Raw genomic sequence first — 12,353 nt, 5'->3', positions numbered from 1 at the left:
TACTTTGCTTATAATCCAAATGTATTTTCGCTGTCCTGAAGTTTTAGCCTTTAAAGTTCATATTTTCTAATTTAGTTGTGATTTTATTCTGCATTAGGTTCTTCCTATATTTTTTTTTCGGGGGGGGGGGGGGGGGTATAGTACAGTTTAGATCCTACCCCAAAAAGAAATTATATTGAAGTGTTACAATATTGTATTTTATTGACTTTAGGACCCAATTTAACAATAAGTTTGAATCATTATAAAAAGGATTAATGATCTTAAAAGGTTAACTTTTATTCTACTTATGTATGTGGCTTAAAAATAACACAACGCTAAAGTAAGAAAAAAAAGTGTAAAATATTTTGGCAATTAATAAATGGATTAACCTTATTAAAATGTGAACATAACTTTTATATGTAACTCTACCTATCCTGATTTGGTATTAGGTCTTTGTAAATCAGTTAACAAATATAAACACAGCCGAGTCCATACAAAATACCAAAATGCCATTTCCTAGCAGACATAAAGGGTCTCTGCCACTTGGGGCAGGTAGTTGACTGGATTATACATTCATACTTATACATTTATTGTTTATATGTTGGAAAGTTTAAAACAATATATTAATATATTTATAAATTAACTTGTTATTTCCAAGCCACACAAATACGTGCAATTATAAGACTAATATATATTTAGCTTCTGAGGGTTTAAAGGGTTATCCAAACGAATATACTTATCAGTGCTCTTTCAGAGCTGATAAAATTTAGGACGTTGCTTTTTTTAGGTTTGATTTTACTCGGATAAAAATTGGAAAAACAAGGGGGCAATTGAGTGTTCCAAAGTTCAGTGGGGTAAATTTTTTTAAGAACCCACCTCAGGTTTTAGGTTGGTTTCCAAGATGGCTGGGGGGGAAAAGGGTAAAGTTATAGAGTTGATACGCTTTTTAAATCTTACATAAATGTTAAAGGAATCAGAATGCAAAGTTTAAAATCGATAGGACAATTCTAAAATGCATAAATTAACGACAAGAGCTATACAGTACAAAAAAGATTTGTTTTTATGAATCTATTTAATCCTTATATTTCTTTATTTACTGTAATTACGGTATTACCCTTAGAGGCCTCTAGGGGCCCTTAAGGGTGGGGAAGTCTACTCCCCTCCCCCCCAACTTGTAGTTTAATTGTAGTTTTAAATAGAAAAAGTTGTTTTTTTAAACTTGGGAGGCGATTTCTCTTGGGAGGGTGTTGTACCCTCCCCCTAAATAAAAAACCTTCCCTGAACCTGTAAGAAGATTCGTTGTTAACAAAAGCCATATTGGTTCAGCGGTTAGCGAGATCCTTCGGTACAAACAGACAAACATCCTGTTACTTTATTATAAGGATTAATGTATGAACACCATAGAGGCAAATCTTAGCTGGAAACATCCTATTTTAATTTGTCTCTCATCAGCTATAGGACTCAACCCAACCTAACCCTAGATTAGATTTTGATAAGATATTCATTATCTTCATTACAGAGAGGAAACATTGTTATATTTTATTTTTATTTTAAATTCTGATCATGTTCTAAAATGTTAGATTATATTCATAAAAGGCTATATCCTATCCTATTATATAAAGTAATAAGCTTTTTTGTCTTTATCGAAGGATCTTGATAACCGCTGAACTGATATGGTTCTCCTTTACAGTGAAGATTTTATTGGTCCTGAGATGGTTTCAGGCTATTTTATTTTTTACAAATAAGTCTGGTATAGTTTTAGGCTATTTTCTGCCCTTTCAAGCCATTCAAATAAAAAAGTCACTAGATGGAAGGGGCGTATCAACTAGGTAATAATAAAAAGTAATACAAATTATTAGTTCATTTATGGTACTCAAATTTTCAAAATTGAAAAAAAATTCTAAGAGAAAAATACCGAAAAATTTAAATACTATTAGTTTAGAACCAACAAATTAACATTCAATAAAAGTGCCCAAAAACAGTATCATGGTTGTAAAACTTTGGGTACCAGTGTAATTTACAGTCCCCTCCCTCCCTGGGAAGCCCACAGCTAAAACAGGTGAACCTATATATAAACATTGATATGACTTTATCTATTATTTCCTGTATCTTTATTTGAGGAAAAGGTACAAACACACACATACACACACACACACAGGATTTAATGCTCATTGATCAAAAGAGTTAAAACAGGGTTTAATTAATATAAGTCTTGAAATTGCGGGTTATTTTACTATTAGCACTTGCCCCTAGGGGCTGGGGGCTTAATTATTGGATCAAACTGGACGTTCTCATTTCTGTAGCTCAAGATTTCTAAAACTGTTGAACCGAATAAATTCTCCATATTATTGAAGCTTCATATAGACCCCAGGATGGTTTAAACTACTTTTCTGCCCAATTCCTTACACCTTTGAAGACAGAGTCACTAAATGCTAGGTGGGCAGCTGCTAATATTATATATTGAAATGAATCTTCGGTTCTTAGGCTTAATTTGCTAATATTAAGTAATGAATCCTTGAGCAATAATGGGGGCGGAGTAAACTTTAGAATATCTTTATTTTGTGGATTATCCAAATTTGACGGATGGACTGTAGTAGATCTTATTACAAAGGTTACTAAATATTTACTATGCACCTTTATCTTTATCATTAGAAAATTCAAAGATAGGTCAACACCAGATAATAAAAATTTATTATCTTTCCCAGTAAAAAGATGTTTCTACCATTGTTACCATAAGGGGCATGCCATGACAGTGTAACGTCAGGTCCAACAACCAAGGAAAATCAAGTGGAGTAATTTCTCCCTTTCTGTCCAAACACCCAGGATAATATGCTAGGTAACACCCAAAAGGCAACCAACCGTTTGATTTCATTATTTGAAGTTCTAACTGTGCTGAGTAATAAGTTATTAGCTGAGGTATGGCTTTGAAACCGATCAATATCCACTGGATTATAACCGGTTCTTAGCCATGCTGAAAAATTATGTATAAATTTGTATTGTAGAAAATTTTCACGAATATTTATAAGAATCATGATTTAATTTTTTTGGGGGGGAGGGGAGGGGAAGAAGTTGATTATCAGCCGTGCGTTATTGTGTTTGTGTTTTTAGCAAGAGAGAGAGAGAGAGAGAGATAGATAGATAGATAGATAGAGAGAGAGAGAGAGAGAGAGAGAGAGAGAGAGAGAGAGAGAGAGAGAGAGAGAGAGAGAGAGAGAGAGAGAGAAAGAGAGAGAGAGAGAGAATTGATGCATTACAGACATTTCTGCCCTAATAACTTTCTTAATTTTACCCTTTAAGCATGATTTGAATTTTGAATTTTTGTCTATCTATGTATCTTTCACTCTTCCTAACTATTTCTCTTTCTTTCTCTCTCTCTTTTTTTCTTTACCTCTCTTTCATTTTTTTAACAGTTTTTACTCTTGCTAAATGGGTTAAAAGCTTACAGGATATAGAGTATATCTCTATCAAAATATGGGAGGTCCCTGCAAGGTTTTGCCCAACCTATACCCTAGAGTATGTTTATACAAAGTAACAAAAATAATTGGATTAGCAGCTTCGAAACTAGAGGCCTCTAGATACACTTGAGAGAGGGTTTGGTAAAAACAATATTTTTGTGGCGTGGAGCTATTTTTTTTCTCGGGCGACTTATCTTAGGAGGTTGATACACACGACAGACTGACAGACGTCCTGTTACTTTTAAATAAGGAGGATTATCAAATCAACCCAAACTCTAAAAGATTATAGAGGTACTATTAGGGCTATTTTTTAGACATTTTTGAGTTTTATAATCAGATGAGTAAATTTGCTTTTTTGAATATTGGCTAAACCGAAAGACTACTTATGAAGGAATGTGTTAGTTTAGAATGGCAAAGTAACGCCAGCTAGGGTCGTCGGGCCCTTTGCTCATTTTTAAAAATATAAAGGGATAAGTTTTATGAAAATAAAGTATTAGGAATGGCAGTTGAAAATGCAATCTTAAGCTCTTTATAGAGCCTATAAAAATTGCGTCATACAATACAAATGACCAACGTATGATAGGCCAATACATAGACTAAATTACCAATAGCAGGCCAGAATACATTTTAATTGACCAGTATGACGTCACTTTTTAGAGGCACTATAAAAAGCTTCATTCAAAATTGATAGTAAGTTAAGGTAATATACGTAGAAAATTAAAATCTATGTTCTACGTATCATGAAATTCTTGTAGCTGTTGAAGAAATCTTTCTGGACACTAATACAATTTTAATACATATAATGTACTAGTGGCCACGTCCCTAGCTTTAAGAGGCTTTTAAACGAGAAAAGGGCCAAAAACTTGCCTTTTACGGTACCAAGACTTATATTTTAAAAAATGAAAGAGCATAAAACCATTCTTGGACCTTTCAAAAAATGGTAAAAAATTGGTTCATTTGCAAGATCTAAACGGACAAACAAGCAAAAACCTTACTTCTTTATATAATAGGTTAACAGAACAATAAATTTTCTGAAAAATTGTCTCTTTTGTCCCTTTAGTTATTTTTGATCACGTATATAGATAATAGATAGCATAGTATAGATATGATATTTTTGTTTAAAAATATTTTTTTTTAAAGAATTAAAATACAGGTTCAGTAATTTTGTTGTCCAAATAAGACACTTCCAGTGCAGTGGTGGGGACCTTTTTTGTTAGCAAATCGGTTTCTGCTCTTTTGTAACACCTTGGCTGTGTTAATATTTCCGAAACTATTGACTGGTATTCAGTGACCCAATTGATATTCGGCACTGGGTCCCCACGCAGTGAATATTCTTTTACTTCAATGTTTAATTAAAGTTAAAGATATAAAAAAACTTGGACCAATTAAAATTAAATGGCTCCTTTAATTTATAACCCTGTAATTACATGACCTTAGCATATATACATAGACAAAACAAGGAAGACAATGTTCACAAAAGCAAGACACATAACAAATATAGAGTTTCAGCACCTTTAACATTACAAATTACAAAAATTGTAAATATAAAAGACACAAAATAACTTGATTACAGGATGATTTTATAAGACTTTGATATAGAGAAGCTTCGCTTGTATTATTGAGCCTTATCGTAACAGGCATCGAAAATACAGTCAATATATAGGATACTTTATATAAAGTTTGTTGAATAAAAAATTATAATAAAAGATTTTTAAATCAACATACAGATATTTAATAAACATTAAAGAGTTGCTACACTTTCTAAATTATAAACTGACCGACTGACCCATAATGAGTAGAAAAGCTTCACCTTAAAAAAATGTGTATATTATGTTAGCTTATTTTTGTAAATTTTTTGTGTACCATCAAAAAGATATTTTTAAAAGAAAGGGTATTTAGTTTTGATGCTTCTCTTAAACTGATGTCTGTCTGTCAATTTTCTTTTTATTGGCTTGTTTTGAAAAGTTCATACCAAAATTACTTTAATTAAAATACTTTACATGCCATTAATAATCTTAAAATTATCGGGGTTTTTTTGTAGCAATTAAACTCATTTTAAGAAATGCAAAAATTATCTCATTAAAATTGCATTTACTAAATATCCTTTAGAAAATTACAATTAAAAGTGACCATTCTACTTTTAGTTAATCAGCGGAAAAGAAAGCTTTTCCCGGGAGGAATTTAGACTATTTTGTTTCTAGATTTAAGCCTTGTGATGGTTTTAGGCTACATTCTACCCCGCATTTCCTCTATAAATACAAGCACCCTTAATGCTAGGGACTCTGGTATATATAATTTATTATGCCTAATCCTTGTGGGACTCTATAACAGCGAAGGCCTTACTAGAAGGATATTTTTGGTCTATGTTTGCTTAACTAGCTTTGTTCCTTGTTGTGTTTTAGATTTAAAAATGATTCGAATAGGATTTTTCCAACTTATATATAAGTCTATTCTGTGCTGTTTTTATAAAACACTAAGCATGCAATAATGTCAAATACTAGTGTTAACCATTTCTTTCCCTTTTATACTTTTTAAAAGCGAAGCGTTTCTAATTTCTATAATTAGAGTCGGTCAGTCCGTCCGTCAGTCCGTAACGGATAGCTTTTTTTTGTTAATTTATGCATGTTAGAATTGTCCTATCGATTTTACACTTTGCATGATGATTCTTGTAGTAGTTAGGTACGATTTAGAAAGCTTAGCATCTCTATAATCGTTACCAGAATGTCCGTAACTCAATTTTAAACATGATGATTTTTTTACCATTTAAACAACAATTTTTATGTGATAAAATCATCCGATTGATCTGATTTTTGGATTACTGATTCCTATTACAATAAGGTACAATAATATAAGCGAAGCATCTCTATAATCAAGTCCTTAAAATGTTAGTATGTCCTTAAACAGAATTCTGTATTTAAGAAGTTTTGCAACAAATTTACGTATAATTTTGTGAAAACTTAGGTATTAATTCATATTTTGTATATTCTGTTCTGACAATCTACAAGAGTTAATGCTCGTCTGCCATACCGTTTCAGAGCTTTGCTTTTATGAATGTTGTCATCCTTGTTTTCCAAATACTAGGACCTGCTTTAAATGTTCAATTGTTGATACCCCCTTCCCTTACAGCCCCCAACCGCACGTCCCTGCTAACTACAGTAGGGGCATAATTAAAAGATGTATATAATGAAAAAAGACTGAAACTAAAGAAGTGCCGCAAAGCAAATCTTACTACTTTATAAGGCAGAATTCATAGAGTTTTTGAACATTTTATTTTTATCACAAATTTTTAAGCTTTACTACTTTTTAAATCTGATTTTCAATTAAATTCCCATGTAAAACAATCCTAATTTTACATTGTTATATTTCATTAGACCAAAATGTTCTTCTTGTATTAAAAATGATATTTTCATATTGCTAAGCTACTTACGTTAAAAATTTTGTGAATCAAACCCATCTTTTAAGCAAAAATATTAGCAAGTAAATTAACTTAAATACACAAAAAAGCTGTTCAAACATCTTTTTGAAAAGGACATGATTACAATTAAGAAAATAAATAAGAACTAGAACAATTTTCGTTGAAAAGAAGCGCATTTGAAATAGAAAAAAAAACAGCAAACTGTTATTCATAACCTTAATAGCTAAAGGTGACTACTGTAAGCTTGTGTTATGTTTTTTTCTGTTTGTCTGTAAATATGTGTGATTTTTGGGTAGAACTGTATAAAGAGCAATGTACTTTTTGAATAAGGAAGTCGTGTTCACTCAGATCACATCAACAAACAGACATACTTACCATTAAATAGTAATTATAGAGTAGTTGCGCTGCTAATAGCATCTTCACACAGGTAGGGAGGGGACATTGGGCTGTTTATTACACTATAATAACTTTTTCTTATTCGTTGGCTTAACAACTTTGGGGACTTCAATTGTATTTTTATTGGTTCATCAATTTGAGTGTCCAAACGTTTCAACCAATCTACAAGAGGGGTAATTTGTGTATCATTATTAGAGATGTACTTACATTTATTGGGCATTGTCTTATCCCTTTAGATCTCTGATGTTAGCATCTATTGTTCTTAAATCAATTAGGGCTAAATACTGTAACAGTTTTCTTTTACAAATGTTTTAAAGGGCCTAAATGTTATAACAGTTATAACTGAAAACTAAGATAATTTTGACCATAAGAAGCGCAGCGCTAACAACTAATAACTTTTCTAATATTTAATAATAACCGACACACTAAAGAGTAGAGTAGAATGAATTTTTCTTCCTTTAACTTCCAATGATTTAAGTAAACGTCTTTAGTAATGATATGGCTTAATTATTGATAGATTATTTTGAGCTAACTCGTTAGGATAATATATCTTTAATTATCTTCTAGCCAATGATTAATCTTTTCTTAATATTCTCACACCTTAGCAAAATATACTTTTTAGAGTTTTAGGTTTCAAAACGTTGGATTATAAGAAATATCTTTTTTTAGAAAGTTTACTAAAAATATAGAGAGATTAATAGAGAAATAGAAAAAGGATAAAGATATTTTTAAAGAAAAATAGAGAAAGATAATAAGATAGTCAGCTTTAGAAAAAGATATATAGAGATAGAAAAAGAGGTAAAAAGAAAACTGGAATTCAGATAGAATGATTGCCAGCAATCGATATATAATTACTTGGATGTTGCACCAGATTTTCATGTACTCTCATAAAGCGTTTATTCCAGCTGACTAAATGACGATAAACCCCATGCACTCCTTTTACTCCAACCCATCCCCAATCTACTGGATGAACGAGCTGAACAATATATGAGATTCATATTATCAAACAAAATTGACGACAAACTTTAACTTGTCAATATATCCACGAATATTCTATATCCATTTCTGTTGTTGTTATAGGAATCTTTATTCCAAAAATCAAATCAATCGGATAATTCTATCACATAAAAATTTGTTGTTAAAAAAGTTAAAAATCATCATGTTTAGAATGAACGTCCGGACCTTCTGGTAACGATTATAGAGTTGCTAAGCCTTTTAAATTGTACCTAACTTCTACATTAATCACAGTTCAAAGTTTGGAATCGATAGGACAATTCTAACCTGTTTAAATTAACAAAAAGAGCTAACTGTCTGTGACGTACGGACGGACGGACCGACCATAATTATAAAAAAGCTTCGCTTTTACAAAGTGAGAAAGTTATAAAAGGCTCAGAGGGAAAAATTGAGAAAAACATATGGATATAAATGTGAGATGTCTTTCTTTTTGATGTTAATTAGTTCAAAGGTTTGACTGACCTTCGTCGCGTCTAAACCAACTCTTGGTTTCATATAGACAAAATATGGTTAGACTATTCACAAACATATATCTTAAAAGTAGCAAAAAGAATCATTTACTAGGCGTATTATTGTAAAAGTTCCCAATATGACGAGAGTGTCATTCTTTATGATTTATTGACAACACCTGCTAAAATAGGATACTGTTATTCTGCAAAATACTTTACAGTATTCTAACTAAAAAGGTGTGATAGCTACTGAACCGATTGAGTTCTCCATTTTAGGGAGGCTTCAAATATGTCCCTGGGTTGTTTATGCTATTTCATTTATATAATTAAGTCTTTGGTTAATTTGTTTGCCCATTCTGCTCCTTAAAATTTAGAGACCCAGATAATAAATAAAAAAGTTTAAATCTCGCTCTAAATTAAAACTCAATTATCATACTATTTGACACATAAATAGAATCAAAAGGAAAGTCTAATTAATTCAAACAGATTTTAGGGTTTTACCGCCTGTATATTTAGACCACATACTTATAGATTAGGAAAACTTTTTAAATATACTATTTTAAGAATATCTTATATATAAGCTGAGTAAATTTTCATTTCATCATCGCGTTGTTTATAGAATAATTATGAGACTAGCGTATATCAAATTAAATTTGTGAGTAGATGAGGAGAATCTTCACAATAATTAATAAGTCTATGTTAAATAGAAGCAATGAAATCCAGGAATGAAAATAAAGACAAAGGTAAAATGGCTCATTTTATATTCACTATTTTATGACTATTTTATGACTATTTTTATGACTATTATAATAGACGGTGTGTTTTATACAGTTGCCTTGCTGTTTTCATTTTTAAGCTTTTCTATAGTTAGGGTCTGTCCGTCCGTCTGTAACGGATAGCCCTTTTTATTTGTACAATTTAGACTTACAAATTAATTTTCTGCTTTATATTAAGTTCTGACACCCTACAATATTAATTGTTCGTTTGACCTGCCTTATTATTTTATAGCTTAGATTTTTTGTATGTTGTCAACTTTACTTTAAAATATTGATACAACAAGGCATTGTTATATGCTGCTTCTTTTGAACCAATTAATGTGCTTAGATATTGTATTTATCCGATGGAAAGTGTTATAATTCTATTAGCATCTTTCTTATTAGTTATTTTTGTTATTCATTCACTAATTAACCAACTTTTATGTTTAATTATACATATAAAGAAACACATAAGAGTGTTATAATCCTTTGACTGTGCTACACCCGCCGCGGTTCTTTTCCGGTCAGACTGATGGACAATTATGAGTATGAAGCATGGGATTACAGAGATCTAAAGGATAAGACAATGGCCGATAAATTGATATACATACCCAATGATAAAATACAAAATTACCCCTTCTGTAGATTACAATAAATTGTTGAAACGTTTGGACACTAAACTTTATGAACCAACCAATCAAAATTTATAAAAGTCTTAAAAGTTGTGAAGCAAAAGTTATCATTAGATTTTTGAGACTAGTGTAATAAATAGCCCAATGTCCCCTTTCTCAGTAATTTGCTTAGCTTATCAGAGCCCGAATAGACTAAGAATTTACACAAGTGACGTGTAGTAATAGCAAGAACAAACAGCTAAATATTCTTATAAAGTGTATTAATTCAAGACAAGATTAACATACAATAATAACATTAATATTAAGACAACTGTTCACTTTTATGTTCGTGTCGTGTTGCAGAGCAAAGGTCTTGCTCCGAAACAGTTGACACAAGAACTAAAAGCTAAACTATAAAATACATGCATTGCTCTTAAATCAGGAAGAAAGGGACTATACATCACATTTCTCCCTGGCTTTAACATGAACCTGGATTTCAAACTGTAATATTTCAGATTAAATATAACAATAGGTTTTTACATGTTAATTATCATAGATATATTATAAGTAGCGTTGAACGCTTATTAAATAGATAATAGTTGACCTGGTATGACACCTGCCATATATTTTTTTTGTTTTTTATATATATTTTTATTCCAGATCTTTAAACACTTCGTATACATTTTTTTTATTTATTTTGGTTCCTTAGAACTCTTTTTTGTGTTTTTTTATATTCCTTTTTTCTTTATGTGTTTTTTTTTTCTTTTTAATATTTTTTTTTAAGAAAAAAACATTGATTAACATATAATCATTTAAAAATGCATTGATTAACACCTAATGCATTAATTACATAGTTATCATAAATACATGATATAAAAATAACATTGGTTAACATATAACCATCAGATTTAAGCATGGTATTATAGAGCATTAATATGAAACATTAATTTTAAACTTTTTTTGAGACTACTACTGCCTCAACAAATATTAAATACATAAAATAAAATAAAATATGAATTAATACACATAACTATAATTATTACTTTCTTTTCCCAGATGTTCTGCTCTTCTTGCCAGATTCTTCAATATCCATGGGCATGATAGCTTCATCATCATTCACTCCAAGTTTTGCGGTCTCATCACACAAGCCGTCTTGAGACATCCTTGCCTCAGTATCACCAAGCATATGAAAACATCTTTCAAATCCACTAGTAACCGCAACCGAAATCGAGGTTGCAACGTTATCAACCTCCTCCTGATTATCCAAAATCTTTTGATGCTTACGACTAACCTCCTCTCCAAATTTATCAAGCATCATCAATATTCCAGGCGTGTGTTCCATCCTCATTTCCTCCCTCACTTGTTCATCAACACGCCATTGCTGATTTGACAATTCAAGGTCCAGACAAACAGGAATATTCGGATTTAAGGGCTGATCCATCTGAACACAAACAGGATCCCCAAACCGAGTAACCAATTTGAAATCACCTTCGAACCACTCATTTACTTTGTGTTCAGGATTAAACTTCCACTCAATATTGGTTGTCAACAAACTTGTATAAACTTTTCCATCCAACTCCAATCTAATTTCCTTTACTACATTCTCTAAAGTGGTATCTGGATCACATAACAATATCTGCTTGGCTAGAGTCGGACGGAGACGCTTGCAGCGCATCTGCATTTCCCAGGTCAAGACTCTTGCGTCTACTTTATCATTCAACAGACTACCTGCATATGTGGCACTCACCAGGTTATCAATTATTTCTCTTTGACCATCCAATCTAACATAACGTATCTCAGCTGGCATCTCTCCACTGGTGATTAAACTCACCGAATTCACATTTACAATGCGTGGAATGTAGACTGATAAGTTCATGTATTCATTCACCTGAATGGAGTCAATAAACACTTTAGCACTCAAATCCTGTTCAGACTTTCCATCAAGCCAATCTTTCTGTAACTCGAACAAAGTTGTGGATGGCATTTGCTTCAGAATAAAGCTTACTTTATTCACGACATCTTTCCAATGTGCCAGGAGCCGAATAGCTGACACAACCTGCGTCTTCAACCTCAGATCAACACTATTACCCACCGTTCTCAACACCGTCTGAAGGCTCATTTTACCATCTGCAGGTATGACGTCAATTTTTGAAAGTTGATGCCAATCCTCAAGTTCCCCCATATGTTTGATTATGGGTAACAATTCGCCCAACGTTTGACAGCTTTTTCTCTCATCTCCATCCAGGTATTCAATCTTAGCAAGCAACACCAAACTTGGT

The sequence above is a fragment of the Acartia tonsa genome, chromosome 9 (genome assembly GCF_053477335.1).
Source record: "Acartia tonsa isolate MP-2025a chromosome 9, ASM5347733v1, whole genome shotgun sequence".
Classification (NCBI taxonomy): Eukaryota; Metazoa; Arthropoda; class Copepoda; order Calanoida; family Acartiidae; genus Acartia; species Acartia tonsa.
This window is presented reverse-complemented; position numbering follows the sequence as displayed.